The 23,254-nt window shown below is 42.0% G+C and overlaps 1 long non-coding RNA gene across 2 annotated transcripts in view; it reads left to right on the forward strand.

Moving 5' to 3' along the window:
- The window catches only part of LOC138835657 (uncharacterized), a 51,077-nt gene that overhangs the window by 19,444 nt on the left and 8,379 nt on the right, over positions 1–23,254 (forward strand). The window contains exon 4 of one of the 2 annotated variants that reach the window (XR_011374685.1): positions 22,961–23,042. The exons of the other annotated variant lie outside the window; for it this stretch is intronic. This is a non-coding gene — a long non-coding RNA (uncharacterized lncRNA). The remainder of the gene's footprint in view (positions 1–22,960; positions 23,043–23,254) is intronic. 2 annotated transcript variants of the gene reach the window in all.

A 23,254-nucleotide genomic window follows, 5' to 3' on the forward strand; every position in this document is an offset into this window, starting at 1 on the left:
CTGTTACAGAAGCAGGGTAATAATAACGCTTGCGTACACTTCCCCATTGTGTTATATGCTGTAAAGCTCTTCCAGGTATATTAATGGCTGCTCTCTCATCAGTCTTACAAAATATCTGGGACAGGTGTCACTGCCTCCAGAGAATAAAGGATTTGTCTAAGCTAGGCTGCTAGCAGGAACTCAACACCCTCATTTCTCCTCAAATGCTGCGCTCACACACCATAGATGACTTCAAGCTTATCTGTGATTACATAGTGCCATGCTTCTCCAACCTGAGTGTACATAAAAACCATCTGGAAAGATTGTTAAAACAGACACTCAGAGGTTCTCATTCTGTAGATCAGTTGTGGGGCCTTGGAATTAGCAGTTCTAGCAAGCTCCCAGGTGGTACCAAAAGCCCCAGACCTGCCCAGGTAAGCAAGCCTAGCTGTTACATTACCTCTCTCCGAACTCCCTCGAACTCAGGGAAAGCAAGTTGTAAAGCCTCTTTTGGTAAGAGTCTTATTTCATCTTCCCATACCCATGAGATAACTATATTTATATTATTTATTTTGCGTTCAGAGAAGGTAAGTACCTTGTCTAAAGGCCCTTATTTGGCTAATATGTCAGTGGAGCTTAGCTAGACTTCAGAGCAATAGATTTACTATTATGCCAAGATTCTTACCTTGGTCTTCAATTTTCATAGGAAGAATGACCCAATATCTTTATAATAAAAAATAAAAAAAGAAACTAAAGTCTTTCAAGTTTAGAAATGAGCCTAAAGTTCTCTCCGGAGGGCACAGGTATCCTGACAGCTGGCTTCTTCCTATAGAGCCTTGGCTTATAACACATCAGCATGAAACACAAGCTCATTTTAAACTTCTTCACAGTTCCAAATGCCATGGTGCAGGCCAGAGCAACTCTGGACAAACTTGCTAGATATCTAGGTTTGTGGTGTACATTTTCTATGTGCTCTTAGAGTGTCTCTGGTTTTTGGTGTTTGAACAGAGTGAGTTAATACACTGTTAATGTATTAGCCACATCATGGACTCCTTCCATAGAGCTTTGCATTTAAAGAAGAATGAAGAGAAAAGATGATTAAAGTACAGCATTCCTTTCAAAAGAGTTTCATCAGATGGGATTGAGGATTTGGTACAAGCCTTTCCCCTCTCTCCTCCCCATCCTTTCCCTTCTATCCCAGAGAATGGTGCTCCTGTAATTGCATGATGTCTTGTTTAATGGCTGGCTTCTGATTGGGCCAAAGCTTCATGGAGGGTGGAGGCTTTGTCTATTTTGCTCTTTCTGTTGTCCCAAACCAGAGCATGTAGTGGGCTTGTAGCTTAGTCAGAACTCAGATACACATTGTTTTCCTATAACTATCATGTGTCCTTGTAGAAAGATTTACTCTTGGCATTCAAAGGTAGCTTAGTCAAATTCTGGCTTAATTTGTAGCATTTTCCCACTAATTAACCAATCAGAACTCAGCTGTTTTAAAATTCAAACTTCCTAGAGGAACCACTGTCCCTTCTTCAGTTCTTTCCTCTTCTCCTACCGGGGTATCATTTATTTGCAGAAAGAATCTTTATATTATTTGCGGGACAAGAGTTGGGAAGAAGGGTCCTGGCTAGTCTGGGCATTGGTTTCTATCCAGGCTGGTGTAGATGGTCTTGCTTGTTGGGGACATTATCCTTTGTTCTCACATATCTTCAGCGGTGTAGCACGTGATCTTTCCTCTTGGGTCAGCCTTGGTGATCATGCCGATTGTCCACCCAGAGTCAGTTCTTGGTAGTGACAGTTCTCCTTTGGAATATCCAGGGTGAATGTGTGTGGGTATGTGTATGTGAGAGGCAACTCCTTCAATGGAGTTGAAGATGCTCTGGGGAAGGAAAAAGTATTCTACCTGGTATTCTGGAAGGCAAGTCCCTGAGCAGGTGCCCTGGAAGGGACAAACTGGGTCATCTCAGGACTCTCCTCTCCGCTGAGAGTTCTCTGAGCTGCTTCTCCTGCAAAGCTGAGGTGCTCCGACTCCATGCCACCCGGGCTGCTGCTCCATGGAAAGCCTCGTTTTCTCAAGTGCCTGGTGCTTGCGCTGAAAGCTAGAGCTCTCAAAATTATCATTATTCCTGTGAATTTAAAAAGTCAAACTTGAATGTCAAACCAAGCTTCTTAGCAAACTAAATTTCTTGTTCCTCTTCTCCATTATGCCAGGAAAGCCATGGACTGGGGGTAGAGGGCTGGTAGGAAAGCAGGCTACTTAGTTGCCATGTGTGAAAAATGACAACACTGGTTTCATCCTTATATGTTTTTCTTGATAACTATTACAGCTTATAATTTGACCCTCACTTTATTAGGGAATTACACTGAGGTATAATGTAACCGTGTGTTCTTCTTCTCCTTTTTATTTTTGGTTGGCCCTGGGGTCTTAACTCTGGGCCTGGGAGCTGTCCCTCAGCTCTTCAGCTCAAGGCTAGCACTCTACCACTTGAGCCACAGCTCCACTTCCAACTTTTTTCTGCTTATGTGGTTCTTAGGAATCAAACCCAGGGCCTCATGCATGCAAGGCAAGCACTCTACCACTGAGCCACCTTCCCAGCCCCTGTAACTGTGTTCTTATATAAGGGGGACAACATTTATTAAACTGGGAATGTTTATAATTTTCCATTTCCCTATAAAATTATATCATCTAGCCCAATTATTTCTCCTTTCCATCCAAAGAGAAAGTGTTCATATTTATTGAGAGAGAGAGGGAGAGAAAGAGAGAGAGAGAGAGAGAGAGAGAAAGAGAGAGAGAGAGAGAGAATGAGCTATTCTCATTATTAAGCAGTGATAAAAAAACATATGGAGGAAAATATTTCTACCTTCTGTCCTCTTCCATTTCTTTCTTTTCTCTTCCCCTCTGCTCTCTTCCCATTCCACCCCTTCTCTCCCTTTCTCAGGGATTCTCATCAGGTTTTAGAGATTCTTTTCCTACGAAGTAGCCAGAAGTGGTAAGATCCTCTAGGTTATGATTCAGGCTTAGCAGACCCAAGACCCTTACGTAGAGTTCTGGTCTGACTTTCACGCTCCATTTAACTCTGCCTGCACTCCACATGGAAGAGATTGGGCTCTGGCCAGCTGATAATAGAGTTGTTCCTCTGTCCTATTGGACTCCTATTCCTTGCAGGCACAGCTCCCCTTAAGAATGTCCTGGCTAATGAAAGAAAATCAGGCTAGAATCTAGGCTATTATGTGCCACAAGCTTTGCTATTAAGACAGTTGACTTCAACTTGGGGGAGTTTTCCTCTTGAGGTGGAGAGGGACATGTGGAAAGGGACAGGTGCACAGCTAGTCATGGCATGGAATGGTGAGGTGGTATCCAGGAAGTGTGTTGGTTGCTAGGTCACCTCGATGTGTTCTCTATTAGATTTCACCTTCTCAATGAGTGAGATCTAAGCTAGAAGTCACAGCGCTGGCAGCCAGGACACAAGGAGTTGCTAGATTTTTGTTTTGTCTGTCTTGTTTTGGTGGTATTGGAGTTTGAACTCAGGGTCTTGCCTTTGTTAGCTAGTGTTTTACCATTGAGCTGGTTTTACCATTTGCCCTGGTTATTTATTCAGCCCTGCTTTTTCACTGGTTATTTTCAGGTTAGAGTTTGCTTCCTGCTTAGGTGTGTGCCTAAGCCAGGATCTGCCTATTTTTGGCTTCTCGTTGTAACTAGGATGACAGGAGTGGACACTACATCCAGCTTTCCTCTGTTGGAATGGAGTTCCATGTACTTTTCTGCTTGAGCTCCCCTAGAACTGTGATCCTCTCATTCTCAGCCTCCCACACAATTTAGGATGACATGTGCATAACAATGTACCCAGGTCAGAGTTGAGAAGAGGCCTTATGAACTTTTCTTCTCTGGCTGGTCTGGAGCCACAATCCGTCTGCTTTCAAACTTCCAAGTAGTTAGGATTACAAACATGAGTCACTAGTTTTGTGGAGTAATATAGTGATGTTGTTCTTAGGTAAATCAAGTAGAACTGAGACAGATTTCAAGTCAGCCAGCAGGAAACTTGATTCCAGAATCAGGATAAAGAAGACTAGGTAGAGATGTGGGGCTGCTTCATTTTCTTGGAGCTGAAAATAGCAGAGAGGGAGGAGAGAGCAGAGCAGAGGGCCAAAGAATCAAGCTTCAGGACAGAAAAAGGCAGAGGTGCTAGAGAAAAGTGCAAGCAAGGCAGCAGGGTCAAAAACAGGATTTCAATCGTATGCTGAGACATCTTGGTTGAATCAGGATCCACATTTTAATAACAGCACCTCACACACGTGAAAGATGATGAGCCCTGCCCTAAGTTACACACAACCATTCTACTCTTGCTGCTCACTGGGCCACGTGTTTGCTCTGTCCTTTGCTTCCTCTCCCCGATCCATCCTGTCTCCGATGGGACCTGCATGTTGCCTGCTTTATCTTGTAGAGTTGCTCTGCTCTGTGATGACAGGAGGCTTGCACTTAGAAGTCTTGATTAGTTTTGCATGGCACGTCAGTGTGGCTCTTGAAGTTTCTCAAAGGAATGGTTTATTAGGGGAGTGTTGCTATGAAGGAGCAAAAGCAGCCTTTCCTTGGTGACACTCTGTCCCTGAAGCTCTGGCACTGCGCTCTGTAGTATCTGTAGTTCCCCAACTGTGCTGATAGGATTCAGATCACTCTGATCCTGGCACTGTCGCTGAGCATACCCAGAGATCAGTAAGGCCCTCCCATTCCCCAGGAGGTTATTTCCAGGGTGGATGTTCTACCTGTGGTAGAGAAAGCAAATGGCTTTGGAATCTTATGGTCAGTTGGTATAGACATAGGGTATCACTCTAAAGTTATTTTTTTTGTTTAGGACTTTCTAGAGGCCAGGGACTGTGCCAGGTTTTTTGATCATATTAGATGACTTGCTTAAGGCCATGTGGCTAATAAATGACTTAGCTGGCACACAATTCTGTCTGTCTGCCTTTGACACTTTTCCCACATTACTCCTATTCAGGCACACTTTAATTGCTTAGGGTTCCTCATTTCTCTCGTTCAAAAGGACAGGTTTTCCTCATTTCATGTCTTTGTGAAGTTATGATGCAGTGGCTCTTGAAATCTTGGTGCACATCAGAATCACCTGGAGGGCACACAGATCCATAGAACCTCATTAATGTGGAGAATGAATGAATGCACATGAATAAAACAACTCCAAACCAAACCAAACCAAAACAATGAGCATTTCCAAAGCTATGGATCCAGCAGTTCTGGAGTCGGGCCAGAACATTTGTGCTGGTCACAAGCTTCCAGCTGCTAAGGCAGCTGTGGGCTCAGGCTTTCCATTGAAAAGCACAGTGGAGTAGGGAGGCCCCAAGAGAGCCAGTAGCCAAGCCCCCCGTGCAATCCCCCATATCCCATGGCTACCAGGGGGAAGGCTGCTGTCATGCCATGGCTTGTTTATTGTTTGCTGGACATTCTTGTGAATATTGCTTGTTTCTCTCTGTTTCATTTTAATATCTCCCCGTATCTGGGCAGTGTTTAGGCCATTTCTACTACAAGAAACCCACGAGGGTCACCTACTTTTCACAAGTGAAGCCTGAAATAGGAAAGCATGTTAACCGATGGTCACTTTCCAGGAACCAGTAGTCCAGTTCAGAGACTCACACTCCCTGCAGCTTCTACTCCATTAGCTGGCTCATCTGAAATTGAGAAGATTTACAAAAGTGAGCTTAACCATTTTCTTTCTCTGGAGTTCCATCCTTATTGAGCATGACTGGGGTTCCAAAAGGTTTCAGTGTTGCATTTCTATCCAGCGAGTGGATCACTAGGAGTCCTGTGTGTAGAAACCCACTGGGCCCTGTGACACCAGCAATCCTGACAGATGGAACCTGGTCTGTGGAGTTCGGTAGAGCTGGCGATGAGTCCTGGCTCTACCAGTTGGCAGCTGAGGGTCTCTCAGAATATTACTTAACCTGTCTCAGCCTCATTTTCTCCAGAATCAGGGCAGATATAAAAAAAATATTTAACCAACAGATATGTCATGAACATCCACGACAGTCGTGCTGGAAGGAGGCCAACATTAGAAGCGATGCCAGCTGCAAACAAGCCAGGACCAGGCTGGACTGCTGTCTTGCATTTCCAAGCACTATGAGTGTCAAATTGTGTTTTGTTTCTGTGCCGGGGAATGGGATTTATGAACTAAGATTTAGGTTGATGTATGTGTGCAGGCATAAATCTGTGTGTATGTGCACTCATGTGTGTGTGAGTATATCCACACACTCAGAGACCATTTTTGGGCCTAAAGCCACGCATAGGCTCTTGCCCATCTCGGTAGGAAGCCTCCCTTATGATCAAGTGGCTTGCCATGACCTCTTTGGCAATCTGGTAGCTGGTGGATGTAATTGCCAAGGCTGAAAGAGGGGGTCTTGTTGGTTGGTTTTTCCTACTGTGCTCTCTTTAGGGAAGTATAAGGCCAGAAGGCAATTACCACCTGAGATTTCATAAAGTACAAAAGATTGTGTTAAGGCTTCTCACCCCAGAGCCTGGAGAGGCCAGGGATACTATGCACAGCTATCAACCTTTGGCTGCTCTGGTGATCTTTCTCGAGAAATCAGATAACACAGTTACCTCCATTGACAGCTGGATATGGGAAAGAAAATGAGATAATGGTGTGAAACACTTGCCACCAAGTGGATGCTCAAGAAAAGGAGCTCTGTGCTGGATGCTAATCTCCTGACAGAGCAGGAGTTCTTTGAGACTTAGGATGCTGTGGTCGCCTGCTTGATAGTTAGCCTAGTAACTATGGGTCTTTCTCTGTATGGGTCTGGCTTGTGTTATCATTCTGGAAGAGTAAGCAAAAGAACACTTGCCACACAGGGCAAGTTTTAACAACCACAGGGAGCAAGTCTTTTGTTTGAGACCTCATGAGAGTGTGTCCAGGGTGGTGGAAGGAATGTGCCTGCTCAAGTGCCTACAGTGGCTGCAGCATGGATGACAACTAGGAGAGTGACCGAATCCGTGTCTGCGTATCACAATGTCCTTCTCAAGGTCAGATGGCTTCTGATAGGTCCTGTAGTGTGGTAGCCATGAATGAGTGAGTGGGTGGAGGTACGTCTCAGTTGGGCTATAACAAAATGCCCTAGACTAGATAGCTTATAAATGGGGAAAAAGAGATAGGGAAGTCCAAGATTAAGGGGCAATGGATTTGGTGACTGGAGAAGGCTGGTTGGCTTGTAGATGGAGGGATGAGCTCACTTCTGGTGTCTCTTTTATAAAGGCACTGATTCCACTCATGGGGGTGGGAGGAACCTCCCAAGAGGAAGCCTCACCTCTCAACGGCTCTACTTTCTCATGCCATTTGTGTGTGTGTGTGTGTGTGTGTGTGTGTGTGTGTATGTGTGTGTGTGTGTGGGTGGGTGGGTGGACGGGGTGGGGGGGGTTGTGGGGCTTGAATTCTGGGCTTGGGCGCTGTCCCTGCGCTCTTCAGCTCAAGGCGAGTACGTTTTCTAGTGGTTAATTGGAGATAAGAGTCTCACAGAGTTTCCTACCTGGGCTGGCTTTGAATCATGATCCTCAGATCTCAGCCTCCTGAGTAGCTAGGATTACAGGTGTGAGCCACCGGCGCATGCCATGTTTTGAGGGTGAGGGTTTCACCATTTGAATTTGGCATATATTCTGACCCTAGTAAGGTTGGTGATAACTGAATATCTGGATGTCCTCAGGATATGTTTCCTCTTCAGTTTCCACGGGCTTCTCACACTGACCTTCTGACTAGCTCTAGGCTCATTTTCCTCCTCCTGCCAAATTTCTTTTTCCCAATTACCCATTAGCTCAACTCCGTGGGCCACTGCAACAATTCACACATCTCCATAGGATAACTGTCTTGTAAGGGTTAAGGGACCTTCGATACCAGAGGCCTGTGCCTTTGCTGGTCTCATTTCATGTTGCTTTCCCACCCGTATCTCATTGCCTAGATTCATTGAACTTGTGTCAAGTTCTCAAATGATTCTGTGTACTTCCACCTCATCTTTAGTCAAACCTTTTTTTCTGCAGTGCTCTTCTTTCTCCCTGCTGCTGACATCTTATCTTTTCAGACCGGGCTTTAGCAGCCCTCTGCTAGCAGCCCTCTGCTAGGAAAGTTATCTGAACCCCCTCTTTCCCCACCCCCTCCCGGGTGGTTTCATGGACTCATGACCTGTGCAGTCACCCAAGGCTCAGAAGGGCTCTGTTTCATGTTTTGCTGTCACTGGTTAAACATTTTTAATCATTTTTGTCAAGAGTCCCTGCATTCCTATTTTCCAGTAGGGTCCATATGTTATGTATCTTGTCCTGCCAACATCAAATGGTAAAAGACCCACAGCAGTTGTGACACTTGCTTTTTGTTATACTTGTCTCTGTGGTTTAACCTAACTGTAAAACGAGGAGCCTGTCTGCAAAGCCAGCCTGATTATAGCTGGGCTGTGAGTCTCCAAGCCACTCCACCGCCATCTCTTTTTCAATGTTCTGGCTCTGTCCTTCAGGATAGCCTTAAGCATCCTCAACTTTTATCCTATCTTTTCTTATCTTCTTTCTCACATCACCTCTCTTTTATTTCGCGAGGAAAGGCAAGGCCAGACTCTTCACTCAAGCAAAAGCAGTATTTGTTGACATTTGGTGAAAAAGAAAAAAAAACCCCTGAAAAGTCAAAGATCCTTCAACATCTTGGCGTTTGAATATTTAAAGACTGTGAATGTGGGAAATGTTGACAGGTTCCTTGTCAGACTTCATTCTGATCCTCAGGCCCATTATTTCCTTTCTAAAAGAGAAAGTAGCTCACTTTAAGGGGCCTTATACAGAACAAGTGTTGTGTTCAACTTTCCTGCCTGCCCTCCCTTCTCCTGGTTGTTTATAGATGGCTCCTTATTAGAGGCCCCAGGGCTAGAGGCAAGAAGAGAATGAATTAGGCCAAAGACCAAAGACAAAGCCAAGGTGAAGACTCTGCTGTTTTCCCCCTCCACTTCTATCATTTTCATTGGCTTTCTATATTGGGGTTCTGCATAATATTTCACAGAATACCAGAGTTGCAATGCCAACAAATGTACAAAGCATGTGTCAACTGGTTCAAAGTCTGAGCTCAGTCTTGGTGTGGGGCCCTGGCTGAGTGTACTGGCTCTGTAGCATAACTACTGTCAATTAGAAAAACTAGAAATTATTAATGCTTCTCTTTCTTATTCTCAGCCAAATTATTCTGGAGGAGTTGGGTTCCTGGACAAGCTCTCTCACTCTCTCACCCTTTCTTGCTGTCCACAGGCTGGGTCTTGGCTGGGGGGGGTCAAATGCCTTGGCAAAAGTGAGGACAGAACTATATTGCCACAGATGTTTAATGGCCGTGGAGCCCACTTCTTTGCCTGAAGGCCTGTGCATTCTCTAGGAAGCCATGTACAGTAGGGCAAGGTGAGAAGTCTCTACCCTCCTACTCCAAGAGCCAATAACATGTCCATGGTCTTCCAGAGGAATGTCTCATTGGCTCTTAGAAATGTGATGTAGCCCCAGAGAATATCCAATAGAGGAAAGTCCTGGCAGGAAGTGTGTTAGATCTGGGCCTGGGTTTCACTATATATCTTAGTTAGCTGTTAAACAATTATATGTGCCTGGTCCTGTGTGAGATACACAGAGAGATTTATAAAAAAGGATTTTCATTCTTGTTGGGAAGAAAAAAAATATTATTTGGGTATCAAGACAGTTCTCTTACTTATTCTTTCTCCTGCTACCCCTAAAACAAGCCAGGCATGGAGAAACCTAGCAGTTGAGGGGAAGACACTTGCCATTTGGGAAAGTTAGGAAGGGCAAAGGCTTTGGTAAAGTAATTAGTTTACAATTACAGTAGTACAAGAACTATGTGTCTCTTCAGTAGCCCTGGTGATGGGTCTTGGCAGGAAATGAATCCTTGCCATTTGCCATGTGTCTGATCTGTTTAGATATTTGAAAAGAGCCCAAACTGCAAACTGGAAGGGTGGAACCTCACATCTTGCCCCCGCCTCCCCAATCCACCCTGAGACTCCAGAGACATACCAAGTAGCAGAAATGGGGGAGGGAGCAAAGAAGGGCCATCTTTGACATATAATTGCACCTGAGCAAGGTATAAGACAGCCAGGAGGACATGGAGAATCCAGTGGGCTCTAAAGCAGGGGTGGGAGAGCAGAGAGCAGTGGGGACTTCATGAGTGGGGTTAAGTGGGATGGGGGGGTGCTGAAGGAAAAGGGAGAGAAGCAGTTTATGGAGGAGGATGTGGTCACACAAGCAGCCTTTTAGGTCCCTAGGGGTGTTTCTGGTGTTATAAAAGAGGTTTAACCTGGGGCTGGGAAGGTGGCTCAGTGGCCTCGCATGTATGAGGCCCTGGGTTCAATTCCTTAGCACCACATAAGCAGAAAAAACCCGAAGCGGTGCTGTGGCTCAAGTGATAGAGCGCTAGCCTTGAGCTGAAGAGCTGAGGGACAGCGCCCAGGCCCAGAGTTCAGGCCCCATGACAAGAAAAAAAAAGAGGTTCAACCTCAGAGACTTGAGAGGATCTTGAGGTGGCTTAGAATGCCACAGGCAGGATTTGAGCCAGGGACAAGATTTGAAGGACAAGGTTTGACAAGTAGAGGGGAGTACTGAGGATATATTTGTTTATTTTGAAATTATATTTTTATTATAAGTAGTTGTACAAACGAGTACAATAAATCCATTTTTGAATGCAATATATCTTAATTGATGTCACTCCTTTCTCTCCCATCCTTCCCCTCCATTTTCTTAATTTCATAGAACATGCATTATGTATTATGACTTTATCCCTCCTTTCATTCATCTGCCTTCTCCCTCTGGGTCTCTCCCTATACCTTTCAAATGCCACTTTCCCAATATTCATTTTGTTGGACTGAGTTCATTGGTCTAGGGAGTTACATCATTTGAATTCTCCCCTGCAAAGAACTATACTCTGGTTAATACGTTTATGTATACTTGCATCCAACCCTATACATGTTTACCTGTACAACGTTTACATTTACTTTTTATCATCTTTAAGTAGTTGTACAAAGGGGCTTCAACTCAACATGGCCATTTTTGAGTACAGTGCATGCTGATCGGTGTCACCTCTTTCCTCATTCTCCCACATGTGGCCCCTTCCAATGTCTTTGCTTCTTCACACTCTCCTGTAAGCTGTGTGCTCCCTTCCCACAGGGCTGCTGAACCCACAGAGATTTACAATGACTTGGCAGGGATCGTGGCCCTCTTCTCACCGAGACTGGGGTGTCTACAGACACCTGGTCCTGGCTTTTTCAGGAGTGATGTCCTAACTCACTGTTCTCTGATGGGAGTCAGTAGCCATATTTTTTCAGCTGTCTTTAGGCCTGCTTTGTAGGAATGTTACTCCCTGGTTCCTGTTGCCTCATTTCCCTAAGCCTCCTCCTGCCTTCGCCTTCCCCTTCTTATGAGGTGATGGAAGGGGAAAAGGCTCTCATGCTTTCTTAATCATTGCAAACTTCATCACCCCAGATGTCTCCAGCCTTTCAAATCCCCTCACCCCAACTCTTATTCTCCATCCAGGGACTTTTATATCTCTTGAGAAGGAGATATAATGCCATTTCCCCCTCTTAATTGTGTTGATGTTGGGATTTGATCTCAGGGTCTTGATTACCATATATATATATATGGTATATATATATATATATATATATATATATATATATATATATATATATTATATATGGTCATGGGGCCTGAACTCTGGGTCTGGGCGCTGTCCCTCAGCTCTTCAGCTCAAGGCTAGTGTTTTACCACTTGAGCCACAGAGCTACTTCCAGCTTTTTCTGCTTATGTGGTGCTAAGGAATGGAACCCAGGACCTCATGCATGCAAGGCAAACACCCTACCATTGAGCCACCTTCCCAGCCCTGATTGCCTTCTTTTTATCTCTTTTACTAAAGGCAAAAAAATTAATAACGGTCCACATCTTTTTGGTGGGAAAGTGGAGATAAGAGTCTTGTGGATTTGTCTGCCTGAGCTGACTTAGAACCTTGACTTTCAGATCTTAGCCTCCTGAGTAGCTGGGATTGTAGGCATGAACTACCAGTGCTCGGCCAACCATTAGGGTTTTAAGATCTGACTTCTGAACCTGCATTTGACTCTTGAGTTTCCAACTTCTAATTATATTGTAATTCCTCACCTTTATTCCCTACCCATCTTTTCCATCCCATTACCAGTTCTCAGCCCTGTAAAAAGTAGTCTCACAATATTAATTGCAAAGCAATGGGAAATTTAAATGTAGTAGAAAATATGACCAGTACCTCTTTTAAAGCTAAAGCGTGGTTAAAAATGGCTTTCTCATTTACAACCCATCCTTTCTCTAATGGCTGAGTTGAAAGAGCCATACTGCTAAGAGTCACCCTAGCAGCCCAACCTTCTTCCCATTTGCTCCCATTTGCTGTTTTTCCATGTGTGGACAGTACGATTTTTTTTTTTGTCCTATAAACATATCAGGAATAGTTGAAATGAACACTATCCTCTTCAAAGTTATTAACTTCTGAGTACTTCACACATGCCATTTTTATGTTTAGAATTGATGATGCAAAGGTTTCTACATCAAAAGTTTATGTTTCTGTCCGTAAACAATTGAAGTCTGCTAGAATGGCCTCCAATTTCAGCCCCTTAATTCTGTTTGCAAGGTAGCCTCTTAAGCCTGCCGTTGGCTTACGGTGTCTCAATTTTTAGCTTCAGACAACATCACCTCAGGGCCCATACCTTCAATCCCACAGTGCTGCCATTAGGTGCAAGCATCAATCACCTTCAGTATCAGCTGGTCCCTCACACAAGAGAACCACACTCACTGCTTACCAGCTTTACTCCAAGGATTCTTGACTATGTTATGCCGGGAGATGAATTTTTTCCATAACCAAAGGTATCCAAAGAATGAGCTTCAGGCTCTGAATAGGGCTCCCAGAGAGGATCCCAAAATGTTCTGAATAGTGGCAGCATTGCAGAAAGAGACTATGGCCCAAGGAGTCCACTTGAAGGGAAGGGTTGTGATAAGTTGGAACAGAGGAGCATCTTCCCTTTATACCCTATGTGAAGGACTATCCTTCAGAACAATAGTGCTGGCAATTTAATTTAATTTTACTTTTTTTCCTTTTCCTTTTTCCTTCCATCTCCTTCTCCCTCCCTCTTTTTCCCTTCTTTTCCCTTCCTTCCTTCCCTCCTTCCTTCCTTCCTTCCTTCCTTCTTTCCTTCCTTCTCTCTCTCCTTTTTCTCTCCCTCCTTTTAAAAAACTTTCATTATAAGGGTGATGCACATAAGTCAGGTATTGTGTACATTTCTTTTTGAACAGTGTCACTTCTTGTTGTTTTTTCCTTCCCATTTCCACCCTCTTTCTTTATCTCTTTCTTCCTCTCTTTAGTTCTTTCGTCTCTTTTTCTCTTTCTTTCTTTCTCTTTCTCTTTCCTTCTGTCTCTTCTTTCTGTCTGCCCCCCTTCTCTCTCTTCCTTCCTTTTCCTTTCACCATCACTGGGGCTTGAACTCAGAGGCTCATGTTCCCCCTTGGCTCTTTTTGCTCAAGGCTGTCACTCTACCACTTCTACCATACCTCAATTCTGGCTTTTTGATGGATAATTGGAGATAAGAGTCTCACAGACTTTTGGCCTGGGCTGGCTTCGAACCGTGATCTTCAGATCTCAGCCTCCTGGTGCCCAACTTAGTGCTTGTCATTTTCTAGCCTCTCCTTTATATTCATGGGGCAAGAATAATTTAATCCTGAAGAGGACCAGGCATGGGCAGCTCTTATATTTGTTATATTACATATTTTTGGCTTTAATATTGGGGAAAAAACGTGTGTAGATGAGTCTGATTAAGTGGGAAATAAATTAAATGGGAAATAATGTTATTAGCAAATAATTAACAAACCTTCTTGGCCACACATTAAAAACTTCATTCAATAACATTGATGATCTTCTTAGTTCTATGTGTATGACTCCCCATGTATGTCTTTCATTTAGTTTTCATCTCCAGGTGAAGAAGAACAAGGTGTTATTTATTAGCCCTCTAAAACTCTATCAAGTATGTTCATTTGGGTGTATAAATTTCTGTTGCCTTTATATGAGACCAGCTTCTTTGCTTTATAGTTATGCCTGACATAGTAAAAAGTAAGGAGTCTCAAGAGAGATTATCTTCCCTGGTATTATCCCTTTACTTAATTAACTTTCAAAGTTCCTCCAGAAAATATAGGGAAAAGATAACAGGCCCATTTCCTGCTTATAGACTGGGCTGCAAATGACTCTTTCTGCTCTATGCAAAACATGCTGGTTGCATTTAGAATGTATTACAACCAACAACTTTACTAGGACTTTTATTTCTTTCAAGAGTTTAAGCTCCTAAAGGGCAAGGTCATGTTGTTCAATGTGAACTTGCTTTCCTTTGATGCAGGGTTACTGGCTTCTTCTCTCTGGGATGGACTGTGCTTGTTGAGATGCTCTGCAGGAAGGCTCTGGGATTGGTACCTCTGGGGCCATCTTTACAGCTGAACTCTGGGAAGAGCCCTTATTTTGGTTGTTTTTTTTTTTTTTTGTTTTTGTTTTTTATTTTTGTCAGTCATGGGGCCTGAACTCTGGTGCCTAGGCACTGTCCCAAAGCTCTTCAGCTCAAGGCTAGCACTTTACCACTTGAGCTACAGTGCCACTTCCAGCGTTTTCTGCTTATGTGGTACTGAGGAATCAAACCCAGGGCCTCATGCATGCAAGGCAAACATTCTACCACTGAGCCACCTTCCCAGCCCTTATTTTGGGAGTGTTTTCGGGCTCTTCCAGCTCCACAGGGAGAGAAAATTTAGCTGACACATCCTGTGTGTTTGTTGGGGAGAGGTCTGGAGAACAGTGTTAGGCTTAGGGTTAGCTTCAGTGCACCAGGAGGGGTTAGAGTTAGGCTAAGAAATAGGGTAAGATACTGCAACCTATTTTAAGAAGGATGAGTTCAATCAAACTTAGGATGAGTAAAGGTATAGCATTCAGTATAAAGGTACAGCATTCAGGTATAATTCCGATTAAGGTGAGGGTTAGATTTCTGGTTCCAGTTAGGGTTATGGAAGGGTAAGATTTAGAGTAAAACTGATTTTTCCACTAAGAAATAGAAGAAAAATAAGTTTGAGATTGTTTAGAAACTACAGTATATTCCTTACCGTCACTATTTTGTGTTAATTCAGGTTGAGGTTAAGGTTAGGTTACCAAATGGTTAAGGTTAGGGTATGGGTTAGGAAATGAGTTGGATATTAAATAAATCTAAAACTTATTTTAGGATCTAGGCGGTCAGGAAAAGTTAGGATCAATGGAAACTATAGTATTTTCCTTTATGTCAGGATGTGAGGTCATCTTAGGGAACGAGATAGCTTCAGAGTAAGGCTCAGGAAATCTGTAGGATTTAGGGCAAACTGCAATTTATTTCAGGAAGTACAAGTGTAATATCATGTGGGATGAATCAAAGCTCTCTCTCTCTCTATATATATACACATATGTGTGTGTGTATATATATGTATATATACATATATACATATATATGTGTATATATATGTATATATATATATATGTATATATATATATATATATATATATATATATATATATATATATATATATATATATATATATAGTTGTTGTTAAATCTAAGATTGGGCCAGTATTAGGATCAGGGTTTGGGTTAGAGTTCCAGTGGGGATGAGCTCAAACTGAAAATAAATTTTGAAAGTATAAGCCAAGTGAAGGTTCAGATGAAGGTTATTAGGATTCATGTATAATTAGGGTTATGCTTAGCCTGAGTGCTACAGTTGGAGTTCAGGGTAGAGTCAAGAAAAGGGCAAATATTGGATAAATTTCAACTTGTTTTAACAAGTATCAGTTGATTCAAAGTTGGGGTGAAATGAAACTAGTGTATTTGTGTTACTTTTAGCACTTGAAGGTATTTAGGGCTGGGGTTAGGGATAGTTTCCCAGTTCAGGTTTAGGTTAGGTTTAGGGAAGGGTAAGCTTTAGGGTAAAACTGAGAATTTTACTTATAATTAGGATAAAAACAAATGTAAAATTTATAAAACAATATAGTATTTTCCTTACATTTAACTATTTGGGATGAATTAGGGTTAAATTTAGAGTTTGATTTCTGGATAGCGTTAGGGTAGGGAAATTAGATATTAAGTAGATATGGAGCTTATTTTAGGTTGTAGGCATTTGAGAAAAGTTAGGATCAATGGAAAAAATAGTATTTTTCCTAATGGATTAATAGTATTAGAAAATAATATAGCTTGCCAGGTGCTGGTGGCTCCTAGATATTCAAGAGGCTGAGGACTGTGGTTCAAAGTGAGCCCAGGCAGGAAAGATTCAGAGACTCTTATCTCCAATAAACCACCAGAAAACCGGAAGTGGCGCTGTAGCTCAAGTGGTGGAATGCTTGCTTGCCTTGAGGTGAAGAGCTGAGGGATAGCGCCCAGGCCCTGAGTTCAAGCCCCACAACAGACAAAAAAAAAAAAAAAAAAAGAAAGAAAGAAAGAAAAAAGAAAATAAAATAGCTTGAGAGTTGGAGTCAAGATATGTAGGATTTTGGGCAAACTACAACTTACTTCTAGAAGCATGAGTGCAGTATCAGGTGGGATGAGCCAAAACTCAAGTATTTTTTGTTCAATGTAGTTGAATTGGGCAACCATGATAATCAGGGTTCTGGTTTAGGGTTGGGAAAATGGAAAATTTAGGGTCAAATTGATAAGCTTTAGAGGAAAGTTTAGGATGAATGTGAAATATAGTATTGCTGTTAATATTAGAATTCATGTATAATTAGTATTAAACTTAGCCTGCATACTCTAGTTGGGGTTACGGGTAAAATTAAGAAAAGGATAAATAGTGGGCAAGACCGCAACCTACTGAACAAGTCTCAAAGGATTCAAAGTTGGCATGAAAGAATGCTTTTGTATTTATATTACTTTTAGCATTTGAGGGTAATTGGGGTTAGGGTTAATTTTCTAGTTCAGATTAAGTTTAGGATTAGGGAAGGATAAGTTTTACAGTAAAACTGAGTTTTCTTCTAACAATTAGATGTAAAATAAATGCAAAATTTAAATAAACTACAGCATTTCCTTACATTCACTATTCAGGGTGAATTAGGGTTAAAGTTAGAGTTAGCTTTCTGGATAGGGCTAGGGCTAGGGTTAGGGTTAGAAGTGGGTTAGATGTTAAGTAAATCTGAAATTTGTTTTAGGATCTAGGTATTTGGGAAAAGTTAGGATCAATGGAAACTACAGGGTTTGAGGTCAATGATGATATAAGGGATCATGTTAGGGAACAAGACAGCTTCAGAGTTAAGAGTCAGGATATCTGTAGGATTGAGGGCAAACTGCAACCAATTTCAAGAAGTATGAGAGGAATACTTTTAACATGTGGGGTGAACCAAGCCTCAAATATTTTTTGTTCAATGTAGTAGGATTGGGCTATCATTAGGATCAGGATTTTGGTTAGTGTTCCAGCCAGGAATATGGTTAGGGTTAGGAAAATGGTAAATTGAAGGTCAAACTGAAAATAAATTTTAGAACTACAAGCTGAATAAAGGTTAGGATGAGTGTGAAATGTAAGAGTTTTATTAATATTAGGATTCATGTATAGTTAGGACTAGGCTTAGCCTGAGTGCTCTGTCAGGATTAGGGTTAGAATTAAGAAAAAGGGTAAATATTGGGTAAAAATGCAACTTATTTTAATAAGTATCAGTGGGTTCAAAGTTAGGATGAAAGAAAACTGGTGTATTTGTGTTAGATAAAGACCTCCCTCTCCCTGCTGGGATTTGTGTGTGGGAGGAGGTGATCCACAGCTACCAGACTCCGTTGACCTCTGCAGATTGTTACTTGTGCACATTACAGTTGTGTTTCCAGGCTTCCTGAAGACCCCCAGTTCCAAAAGTCTCCCATGTAGTTCCAGGTACTTTACAGATTTATCCTGCTGTGTTCAGTGCCCACAATTACATGCAATAACAAGAAACTGATATAGAAATACAAAAGGCCTGGGAAACTGGCTCAGTGGTAGAGTGCTAGCCTTGCATGCATGAGGCCCTGAGTTTGATTCCTCAGCACCACATAAAGAGCCAGAAGTGGCGCTGTGGCTCAAGTGGTAGAGCACTAGCCTTGAGCTGAAGAGCTGAGGGACAGCGCCTAGGCCCAGAGTTCAGGCTCCAGGACTGGCAAAAAAAAAAAAAAAAAAAAGAGCATGGTGTCCAAGCCACTATCTCTTCAGGATTTCTTGGCTTCATTCTATCCCAAGCAGGTGGTAGGCCCTTGTCTACTCCTAAGGACCAAATACCATCATAGAACAAGGGAATAGTAACATGATGGAATGCTCAGGAATTCTCTGGACATTTGAGGGCATCCTAGCTCTTAGTAAGGACAAAAAATTCCCTGGCCTCCCAGCAAGGGCTAATCTGAATTGATATGCAGTACAATATGACCCAATCTTAACCTGGGACTGGTAACTTATCCAGGCTCTCTCCTAGTTGAGGTAGCTTTGGAAATCTCTGCTTATCTAGTCCAGTCTAATTTCCTTTTAGACTTTCTCAACTAGCTCTGATTTTCTTGTCTTCTTTCCTCTGATCCTCTGGTCTGTTGTTTGGTGTTTTGTCTCATATTTTCCTGGGCTCTTTGTTCCTCTAGATCTTTTTTAAAAATATGTTTTGTATTGTAAAAATACTGTATGGAGGGCTTACAGTTACATGAGCAAAGTAATGAGTACATTTCATATCAAGCATTGTTGCCTCCTCCTTTTTTTCCCCTACCATCCCTTCCCTACCACCTCCACAACTACACTTATCTCTAGTCCTCCATAAAACCCCTAACAGTCCTAGGCTGATGGCTGGTGACCTAGATTGGGGCTATTGGGTCCTCTCTAGATCATAGAACTTAGTTAGGGGCCTTGACATTTAATGTGACAGACTTGGAAGGAGATTTTGGGGTTTGCCCAAATAACAATTAGTTCTTTCTTATCATCAGTCCTGGAAATGAAGAGCAAAATTCTGTCACCTCATTTCCAGAATTTGTCTAGGGACAATGGATTTCGAATTCCCCAAGTTAGCTCCTGCTTATATGGCTTTTATGAAGTTCACATATACTTCTCAGAACAAAGTTTTGTGAACAGAGCAGTAAGCTGTAAAACAGGATGAGAAGAAAAAGAAATGGGATTGTCAAACAAATGGAAGGAAATTTCTGTAAGACCGCTTTCTGTCCTACTGTCCTGGTATATATGCATGCAAAAAATAGGCCAAAAGAGGCTTAAATTGAGAAAGGGATTTTAAGAGTTGAAAAGCTGCCTCTTGATGCTTTATATTCTCCTTCCTCAATTTCCTTGTTGGTCTGGGGGTTTAATTCCTGTTTCTAGGACACAGAAGGGAATCAGAGGTTTATTGCTATAATAAAATTTGAAAACATTTGACTCAAAATGCTTGTTTTATACGTGAGAACCGAGTCAACCAGGTGACCAGCCGAGGCTGCATGGTTGATCAGTGGTGCCAGGTGTGGAACCAGGCAGGTATGAAATCAGTCCATCACCTCACTATCTGAGTAGCTCTCTGTTCACTTAGTCAATGCTGCTGGAGGAAGGAAAGTAGGCCAGAGTAGTGAGGTCTCAACGATCCCTTGTCAGGCTGATGCTGTGGAGGATGCTGGGAAGAGGCTAAGAAACCAAGGAATGCTGGGACTTCATTACCACATAGCATGATGCTTTTAAATGTCAACCTTAGCACAGCTTATCAAAATAAATACAGAATTCATATGTAGGTGTTCACTAATCTCCTCTAAATTTTTCCATAGAAGGTGTATAAGTTTTGTATTTAAAGTGGTATCCAAAAATCTCATAGAAGCAGTTATGAAATATTTTGTTTTACTGGCAATGGGACAAAAAATAATTGGGCATTAAATCAAAGAAATGGGTAAAAGGGAGCTGCAAATCAAAGAAAATGGTAGAAAATTAGGTCTTAGTGGAGAGAAATGTATGCATATGAACTTGCTTGATGTTTCAGGGAAAGAAATATGGTCCTGTAACTCTCCCTTTTAACCCTTTAGACTGTGGCTATGTTGCTTGGGTGCCAGCACCACACTTCTGGGAAGTTTGGGCCTTTTCCTGTTCCATGCTCTCCTAATGGCCCCGATAATTTAGTCACAGCTATTATTTTAAATGGTAGTTTGAGATCCATGCTGTGATCACCTTCCAAGGACTAGCAGAAGATTCTTTCTTCTGCCTCCAACTGGTCAGAGGCTGACTTGAGTTTCATAGCAGCTTACACCAAAGGAGGAGAGGATACCAAGTTGGTCTCTGGAGGGCGCTAGGGCCCAGCTAATGGGCCACCTGGCTTCATTAAATCATGCTGAAAGCTTGCTTTATTATCTGTCTACTAGATACATAATTTTTATAAATTATAAATTAAAAATAAATAATAAACACCTTTTTAATTGCTGATCCTCCTTTTCTCTTGTCAATTAAAGTGAACTTGCAAAGCTGCTTAACACAAAAAAGCTACACAAGCATCAACTCTTGTTAGATGTGGTACAAGCCGTTACACTGATTTTCCCATAGCTGCGAGGATTAATCACAGATAATCATCACAAAAGGATCGCACCCATATAAATAATATAAAAATAGCAAAATGCCCAAGGTAGAACTACTGAAATGAAGAAAACCACTTAAAAATGAATAGCTCTGAGTTATCACAGAGGGAGTGGGAAGGGAAAGAGGAATTGACTCTTCTTTTAGAAAGAGCCCCGGTCTTCTGTCTGAAAAGCAACTTGTGGGACTGGCCCTGAAAGCAGATGGCATTTTGATCTCTTGTCCTTCATGTTATTCTGCAAAGCGGGCTTTCACTCCCACTGCCCAGATGTGAATTAGGTCATTCAATCTTAGTAGAGATGGAGAAGTGCACAGCTTCTGAGAGTACTTCAGGGAGATATCACTCAAAGCTTCAACTGAGAGACTTAAGGAAGAACATTTTTTAGTGAAGGTCTCTTTGGATAAAGGAGGAAAGAATGCATTGGTTTGCCTAAAATTCTTGAAATGCAAATCCTGTGTCATTCCCTTGGGGGGGCATATAAACATATAAACATATCAAGACCATAAAAAAGGTTGATATCGAGCGAGAGCTGTGAAATATGGTATGTGAATAGTGACCTGTCTGCAGGATATGGCATGGAATAAACCATGTGGTCACCTATAATATGATAGTTGGGACAAGAGGAAGGTTGGCATGATGGTCCTGCTGGGAAAGAGAGCAGGAAGGGTGGAACAGACAGTGGGAGACTCCAGCATTTGTAACCAATGGCTGACCAAACCTCAATGGGGGGAAGCAACATGCAGCCTAATGGATAAGGGCTGCATCCACCCTGCCAGAAATTCCTATGGAATAGTATATAAGGCTCCATTCACTTAAAACTTATTGTAAAGGTGATGTACAGAGGAGTTACAGGTATATAAGTCAGGTAATGAGTACTTTTTTTTTTTTTTTTTTGGTCCGGTCATGGGGCCTGAACTCTGGGCCTGGGCTGTCCCTCAGCTCTTCAGCTCAAGGCTAGCGCTCCACCACTTGAGCCATAGCGCTACTTCCGGCTTTTTTTTCTGCTTATGTGGTGCTGAGGAATCGAACCCAGGGCCTCATGCATGCAAGGCAAGCGCTCTACCACTGAGCCGCCTTCCCAGCCCCTACATTTCTTTTTGAACAGTGTCACTCCCCATTTTCTCCCAGTTTGACCCCCTCCTCCAAGTTGTATAGTTCATTTTCAACATAGTGTCTAGTGAGTATCACTGCTGAATTAGTTCACCCTTTGTCCCATCTTTTCTGTGCTTTCCCATCCCCTCCTCCCAAATCAGATAAACTTCCATACAAGAGAGAGGCAACAAGAACCACAAATAAAACAATAAAAACCCTCTTGTTTCCATTTCTTGGAATTTTTCAATAAGCATAATTTTATATGATCATATGCACATAGCTATTGAGGCCTTGTGATCCTCTCTTAAGAATATCCTTCTTTGATTTCATTGTGTGAATGTTTACAATTCTGTTTACTTTATCGTGTCCTATGCATCATACCAGGGCCTTGCATCTAAAATATTCTTAGAGCTCAAAAAAATGATCCTCCCCATCCCAAACAAAACCTCAAAAAAAAACAACCACCCAATTAATTAATGGGCTAAAAGAGAGACTTCTCAGAAGAAGTAAGAATGCCACATGAAGAGATGTTCAACATCTCTGGCCAGAAAAGAAATGCAAATTAAAGCAACATTAAAGTTCCACCTCACCCAAGTTAGAATGGCTGTTATCAAGAGAACTAACAATAACAGATACTGGTGGGGATGTGTCCAAAAAGGAACACTACAACACTGTTGATAGGAATGTTCCACCACTCTGTAAAGCAGTATGGAGGTTCCTCAAAAGATTAAATGGAGAGTTTCCATATGGCCCAACAATTCCACTCCTGGTCATTTACCCAAATGACCATAGTGTAAGCCACACTAAAGCTACAATTACAACCATATTCATTGCAGCATTAGTTACCAAGATATGGAATTAATCCAGATGCCTCTTAGTGGATTAATGGATCAAGAAAATGTGGTATATATGTGTATATATATATATATATATATATATATATATATATATATATATATATATATATATATGGAAGCATAGCATTCCATTGTGTGTGTGTGTGTGTGTGTGTGTGTGTGTATATATACACACACACACACACACACACACACACACACACAATGGATATATATATACACACACACATACAATGGAATGCTATGCTTCCATCAGAAAAAATGACATTGCTCCATTCATAAGGAAATGGAAAGACTTGGAAAAAATTTGTGTGTGTTTGGGGGGGGGCATTGGTACTGCACTTTCAATTCAGGACCTCACACTAACTCAGCTTGCTTGCTCAGCTAGTGTTCTACCATTTGAATGATGCCTTTAGCTCAACTTTTTTTCTGTTTATTTAGGAGATGGAGTCTAGTGAACTGCCTGCATTGACTTCAAGCCATGATCTTCAGATCTCAGCCTTTCCAGTAGCTAAGATTACAGGTGTGAGCCATCATGACCAGCTTTTATTTAGTATTATTTGTGATTAAAAGCACTTCTTATGGAAGCTGCTGAAAGTGTTGGATAAGAAGCATATTGCACACTCCAGCTTTAAGCTTGCCAGGCTTGGCCAAATGGGGTTTATTTATTTTTTATAATAAGTTAATTATTTTTTGTGGTACTGGAGTTGAACCTGGGGTCTTGTACTTGTTAGG

Source organism: Dipodomys merriami, unplaced genomic scaffold (assembly GCF_024711535.1).
Source record: "Dipodomys merriami isolate MVZ:Mamm:240054 unplaced genomic scaffold, mDipMer1.0.p SCAF_24, whole genome shotgun sequence".
Lineage (NCBI taxonomy): Eukaryota > Metazoa > Chordata > Mammalia > Rodentia > Heteromyidae > Dipodomys > Dipodomys merriami.